Here is a 7,747-nt window from a genome sequence, read left to right as displayed (position 1 = left end):
GCTCTGGTTGGGCCATTCAAAAACAGTCATGGAGTTGTTGTGAAGCCACTCCTTCGTTATTTTAGCTGTGTGCTTAGGGTCATTGTCTTGTTGGAAGGTAAACCTTCGGCCCAGTCTGAGGTCCTGAGCACTCTGGAGAAGGTTTTCATTCAGGATATCCCTGTACTTGGCCGCATTCATCTTTCCCTCGATTGCAACCAGTCGTCCTGTCCCTGCAGCTGAAAAACACCCCCACAGCATGATGCTGCCACCACCATGCTTCACTGTTGGGATTGTATTGGACAGGTGATGAGCAGTGCCTGGTTTTCTCCACACATACCACTTAGAATTAAGGCCAAAAAGTTCTATCTTGGCCTCATCAGACCAAAGAATCTTATTTCTCACCATCTTGGAGTCCTTCAGGTGTTTTTTTAGCAAACTCCATGCTGGCCTTAATGCGTCTTGCACTGAGGAGAGGCTTCCGTCGGGCCACTCTGCCATAAAGCCCTGACTGGTGGAGGGCTGCAGTGATGGTTGACTTTCTACAACTTTCTCCCTTCTCCCGACTGCATCTCTGGAGCTCAGCCACAGTGATCTTTGGGTTCTTATTTACCTCTCTCACCAAGGCTCTTCTCCCCCGATAGCTCAATTTGGCCGGACGGACAGCTCTAGGAAGGGTTCTGGTCATCCCAAATGTCTTCCATTTAAGGATCATGGAGGCCACTGTGCTTTTAGGAACCTTAAGTGCAGCAGAAATGTTTTTGTAACCTTGGCCAGATCTGTGCCTTGCCACAATTCTGTCTCTGAGCTTTTCAGTCAGTTCCATTGACTTCATGATTCTCATTTGCTCTGACATGCACTGTGAGCTGTAAGGTCTTATATAGACAGGTGTGTGGCTTTCCTAATCAAGTCCAATCAGTATAATCAAACACAGCTGGACTCAAATGAAGGTGTAGAACCATCTCAAGAATGATCAGAAGAAATGGACAGCACCTGTGTTAAATATATGAGTGTCACAGCAAAGGGTCTGAATACTTAGGACCATGTGATATTTCAGTTTTTCTTTTTTAATAAATCTGCAAAAATTTCAACAATTCTGTGTTTTTCTGTCAATATGGGGTGCTGTGTGTACATTAATGAGGAAAAAAATGAACTTAAATGATTTTAGCAAATGGATGCAATATAACAAAGAGTGAAAAATGTAAGGGGTTCTGAATACTTTCCGTCCCCACTGTATATATATCCCTTACAATTAAAGTAATTGAATCAAAAATTACCCTAGACTGTGATCACAAGAGGGAAACAAATCAAACACAGAGATTTCTTTAATTTAGTCATTTTTGCAGTGTCTGGTGTGGATCCAGGTGACTTTTCCTTCAAGCTTTGCAAAAACTGTACATGAAATAGATGCTGTATTGAGTCTCCAAACATTTCCGTATATATAAATGTCTCTTAACAATCCACAAGTCACCTGGCTTTAGTTTTAGATCCTTCCAAACTTTTAGGATCTGGAATTGGGCAGAAAACACATAAATGAGTTTGTCAAAAACCTTAAAAGACCAGCAACATTCTCTGTGAGATCCGAATGGAGGACTTCTGAGACAAAATATAAGCAAGTGAGTAACACACTCCCAAACCAAATCCCATAGGGAGAGAGTCCAACATCCCCCTTAGGGGCTTGATAAAATATAAGAAAACATTCAGGCAAAAGTTTTCTAGTTTCTTACTCTACTTTGTCCGCTACATTGTAGACAGTAGGGGGTGTAAAAATAAAACCTCAAAACTTCTAGTAAGGACTCTCCTATAAAAATGATTTCCTCTGTTACTCTCTGTACTTTCTGCACTGTATATTTACAAACTACTTCTGATAACACTTTTTACTGTGGCCTTTGCAGTAGCATTTGCCACTGGACATCCAGAAAACATGTCCATACAGACAAAATGCATACTCGTAAGATCCTAACTTGGGCATCTGGATATATCTTTTTTTGTAATCTCTGGAAGGGATGTTCAGCTTTTGGTAACACCTATGGTAACAGGTAAAACAAGAAGTGGTATGTCATAAAAACAACTGTGGAGAACCCTGGCTCTATCCCATGCTCATTTACTAAGGCAGCCATAACTGCTTGTGACTGATGACATGGTCCATGTGTCAAGCTGGAGGGAAAAGAGTGGCTGGCAGACATAAATGATCACCTATCCAAAGTCCTGTTTCATAAGAAGTTGCCCCCCGTGGACCACTTGTTCTTCTCGTTCTGCGCTGCTTAAAGTTGAATTATTAATCCCAGCTATACTGGGCCAGAACTAGGGTGGAATCTGTGAGTTGCACAGACCCATCAAGTGTCCAGGGCTGTAAATGCAGCATCCTTAGTCACCTGGTCTGCTTCCATGTGTGAACGTTATTATGGCTACCTCAGCAAGAACCTGGAAAGCTGAAAACAGCCAATCAAATTAACTTGGCATGCTTTATTGGTTTACCTGCCGAAGTAAAAACAAACTTCTGGCCCTTCAAATGGAACCAAAAGCTCTCTATATCTCGACTATCTATATAAATATACATTCTTTTTATAGCTCACAGGCTTTGCTAAAACATGGAGCTCTGCTTCTTGAGCTGGGGAAAAAAGGATCCAATGACTTTGAATACAGAGTATCCTTTTGGGTGATAAACTGTAATATCTGGGTCTTCAGGGAGTGTGTCCTGCACTGGGCTCACAGCAGCTGATTCCTACGTCATCATTTTAACACATGTGTCTTCCTTTGTCTCCAGCCTCCTCCAATAGAGGCAATAAGGTGGCTGGATTCAAATGTACGCATTTTTCATTGTTAGATTTGTAAATAAACAAACTCATGTTTTAAACCTTTCATTAGACAAACATTTAGTTAGCTGTATATTTGCTGCACAGAATGTCGGACCATTAAAATTAAATGTTTGACCAAAACAATATCTAACTTTGTCTAATAGCACCTTTGCATAAAAGCTGCAGCTCAGATATATCGGGGTGAACCCTTCATTACTGGGTTCAGCTTGCATAAATATATTACAATGGCTTGTTTTCTATTATGCTGTTTGTGTAAGAACTCCAGTTTCATGTTTCAAAAGACACCTTTTTCCTGGCAATAAAATAACATAACAATACCCTGCGGTCATGCAGAGATGCCCATAAATCCAAAATATTCTTCTGCTTATACCACTGCACTTACAAGGAAAAGGGGCACATCATTTCACAATCCACACATTCTGCTTTGGATTTCAAAAATAAAAATAAATAAAAACAAAAGGATCAACAATCTGTATGATGGACGAGAAAGCATCAAAAACTAAAAAACAACTGCCTGCAGGTGGCATCTATCCTAACAGGGTGTGTGGACTTGATGTGATGGGTCTGTTATATTTAAATTGTATTTATTATAACTCTCACATCATGGACCGCACATCAAGTTATTATCAAGAACCTTAAAATTTCATTTTTGTAGAAAAATTTCTTATGTATCCCATCCATCTTGGCTTTGTTAAATATTATGGCAGCTGTATTCCAAATAACAACCTCATCTTAATCTTTTTTTCTCTCAATAAGGGCTTATTGTATAAATGTAAAATTACAAAATTGTTATTATAATCTAAACTAATCCCATTTTTACAAATTTCCCCATTAACCTAGATTACATTTCCAACCAAAGGTTGTCTAAACCAGTTTCAATATATCTATATTATTAATAAAATTGTTAAACTCATGTTAGAAATGAATACTCATTATTACTTAATTTTACTTAATTTCCCTTTTTTAAATGCACTGTTTCCACTATCAAATGATATTCAATTTGTGTAATACATGGTTAAATGTAACCTTCATTTTACCATGTCTGGAAAACAGATTCAAAAAATAATTGTGATCACATTGTTTACCATTAGATTCATTAACCCGGCACATTTTGTTATAAATGTTTTGTCTAAAAAACTGCAATTGGCATGGTGTCCTTCCAGCTTATCACTGACCTCTCATCCCAGCCACATTCTTTCATGAGAGCACAAAGGAGGGGGTCACATCTGCGTACATGACACACACAAGCAATAGAACTAAAGGTCCCAGCATTCGCACACACATACACCAATATCTCTCTAAAATCGCTTACATTTTTCCCATTCTACACAACACATGCATATCATTCTCTCACTTTCTTTTAACTCTCATTAATATTTCCCTGCCTAAATTTTGCTTTCCTTATTTTGTTCAGATATATTTTATATCTAGCTTCTATGATCAGACGGGCAGCCAGAGTGCTCATCCCATCTTCCCTCTCTGACAACATATAAAATATTCTGTTTTAACTCTCCTTTCTCTGTTTCTGTTTTACTACAGTAGTTGTAGTGCCTGACCCCAAATTCATCCCACAACTTAACATGAAAATGTCCCTTTCTGTCTAGTGTTAAATGTCACCCTTGATCCATCCTGCTCACACAGATAGCTGTTTCTCTAGCTGTTTACTCTGCATGATTCTTAGTCCCTGTTGACCTTGGTAACCCAGTTACCCATTGTGGACCCCTGTCCACTTTAACCATTAATCTAGGGGCTCAGTATAGGCGGAACCGCACCTTTGGTTTATATATAGCGCTCCTCTTGCACGGGGCATTTTTGGAGGGTCTCTTACCCTTCATTCCCTTACTTAATTTAATGCTCATAATGACTGGCCAGTCTTCTCTACGTGTGCCTATACCCTCTTGCCTCTAAACTGGTGTCATTTGTGACAATAATCAGCCTTAGGGTACTTAGTGGTAGGCCCAGATAGGTCTAGGAACCCCCCTAAACCCCCCTAATAAAGGTTTAACCCCTTGATCACCCCCTGTCACCAGTGATCACCATATTAGTGTCATGGGTGACGCTGGTTAGCTAGTAATTTTTCTTAGCGTCAGCGCACCCGCCGTATATTACCTAAATAAAAGTTTAACCCCCTGATCACCCGGCGGGTGATATCAGTTAGGTTTTAGCATCAGTCAGGGTCTGCATCGCCCCAGGCAGCATCAGATTAGTGCCAGTAGCGCTAACACCCACGCACGCACAATACACCTCCCTTAGTAGTATAGTATCTGAACTGATCAATATCTGATCTGATCAGATCTATACTAGTGTCCCCAGTAGTTTAGGGTTCCCAAAAACGCAGCGTTAGTGGGATCAGCCCAGAAACCTGCTAACACCTGTGTTTAGCCCCTCTGCCCAACCCAGCCCAGCCCACCCAAGTGCAGTATCAATCGATCACTGTCACTTACAAAACACATAACTGCAGCTTTCACAGAGTCAGGCCTGATCCCTGGGAACGCTAACAGTTTTTTTGGTAACGTTCGAAGCAGTCGCTGACAGTCTGGTGCTTTTTTTTCCTGTGAGTCTCACTAGTGTACCAGTAAGTTTAGAGGCCACAATGTCCAATCGAAGGTACACTAGTGAAGAGGCCTACACGTTTCTGAGCCTGACAGATGAGAGTGAAGAGGAAGTCACCCATCTGTCCGATTCTGGCTCAGAATACGAACCAGTAGACAGCAGCGGCACCCTAACAGATAGCTGTGATGACAGAGTAGTGGTCCCTGCCAAGGTCAAGTGTACCCGACCCCGTTCTTCTGCTGTTGTTGAGGTGCAAGAACCGTAGGGCTCTTGTATGGAGCAGAGAGCCAGTACTAGTGCCGCTCATCCTTCTGGTGAACTGGCAAGCACCAGCGGCCTAGTACATCCTGGTCATACATCCAGCACTGCAGTAAACCTATTATGGTTTCCAAATTTAAGACCTTCCTGGGCTTATCCCTCCTCATGGCCATAGTTAAAAAAAGTGAGTTGCGGTCATATTGGTCCACTGACCCAATTCACCATATGCCCGTGTTCTCTGCCTCCATGGCCAGAACATGATACTAGTAGATCTTGTGGTTCATGCATTCCAATGACAATGAACTCTGTCGTCCTCGGGCTGACCTTGGATACTATTGGCTCCACAAAATTCGGCCCCTCGTAAACCACTTCAAACAGCAGTTTTCAGCCTTGTTTACTTCCGATCAAGTTGTCTGCGTTGATGAGTCCCTGATTAAGTTTTCTGGCCTACAGGCTATACATATAGTTTTATGGTTTACGAGATTTGATTGTAGCCGTATTAGTGCAATTGTGACAGAGAAAATTGAGTACTGTCCGTGATACTTTTTTTATTTGCACTAACATACAATATTTCAGGACAAGCTTTCGGGGTATGTCCCCTTCTTCAAGGTCCAAGCAGTACTAATTCACAAATTTTTAAGCAGAATGTTAAAGAAGAAGAAAAAAAAAAAAAAAAAAGAGAAAAACAAACACATACAAATCAATGGTAATAAAGATAGCAGCAGAGTTAGTGAGATAAGACAGAGGGAGTGCTAGGGGGGAATGCAGGGGGGGATACTAGTCACAGAGCGGTCGTAAAACTTTAGCAAAAAGAGAAAACCAAACACATACAAATCAATAGTAATAAAGATAGCAGCAGAGTTAGTGAGATAAGACAGAGGGAGAGCTAGGGGGGAATGCAGGGGGGGATACTAGTCACAGAGCGGTCGTAAAACTTTAGCATAATGTGTAAGGAAACCAATATCTAAATTCAGGCCATTATTCCTCGTGTCAAAAAAGAAGTATCATTCTTAGTTCAAAAGTTTTCCTTTCCTGGATAGTTCTGAAATTCCCTTTAAGAACTAAGACATTGAGGTCTTCTATAGTGTGGTCCGATTGTGAGAAATGATGTCCCACAGGTGTGCATAAACTGTCTTCTTTATGTTCTTTGATGGTATGTCTGTGCAAATTCATCCTCGCTTGCAACTTCTGTCCTGTTTCACCAACATAAGATCCTTTGCTGCACCTTTTGCATTGGATGAGGTACACAACATTACTTGAGGTACAGCTGTAAGATCCCATGATATTGAAGGTCCCATTTGTGTGTGTAACACTTTTGGATAGATTTATCTGGTTGCATAGTTTGCAGCATTTTTTATTGCAGGGTTTGCTACCATTATTTGTGACTTCATAATCAGAGTGAAGTTTCCTGCTGATTAGTTTGTGTCTGAGGTTGGGTGGTTGTCTGAAAGCCAATAATGGGGGTTGTTGGAATATTCCTTTCAGAGTTTCATCCTCTGTTATAATGGGTTGTTACGAGGGAAGAGATAGTCACGTGGAGCCGGAGAACTGCCCAGACTACATAGGAAGCGCTGGTAAGATTGTGTGGGACACGGTGTAACCCTTATTTGGAAAGGGGTACCACTTGTATGTGGACAAATATTACACAAGCGTGACACTTTTTAGTCAGCTTTTTGATTGTGGAATTGGTGCATGTGGCACCGTGCGATCTAATCATCAGGGCTTCCCCCAACGGCTTGTAGAGTCCCAACTTAGACGGGGGAGAGAGCCTGCTTGAAATGTAACAATTTGTTAGCAAGTGGAAGTGAAGTGGAGGGATTCACGGAATGTTTTCATTCTGTCCTCCCTTCACGCAGATATGACAGTCCAAATTCCTATGGCGACTGGTATTGTGGAGAAACCCCTCTGTGTCCGCGAATACAACCTTAACATGGGAGGGGTGGACCTCAACGACCAGTTGTTGGTGCCATACCTAATTGCCGTAAGGCCAGACGCAGGTATAAAAAAAGTGTCTTTATATTTATTCCAATTGGCTCTGCTGAATGCTTTTGTGTTATACAAAGCTTCAGGACGAACTGGATCCTTCCTAAAATTCCAGGAAGAGATCGTCACAGCCCTTCTATTTCCAGACGGTGCTA

This window comes from Aquarana catesbeiana, linkage group LG04 (genome assembly GCF_042186555.1).
Source record: "Aquarana catesbeiana isolate 2022-GZ linkage group LG04, ASM4218655v1, whole genome shotgun sequence".
NCBI classification, from domain to species: domain Eukaryota; kingdom Metazoa; phylum Chordata; class Amphibia; order Anura; family Ranidae; genus Aquarana; species Aquarana catesbeiana.
Note: the sequence above shows the minus strand (reverse complement) of the source record.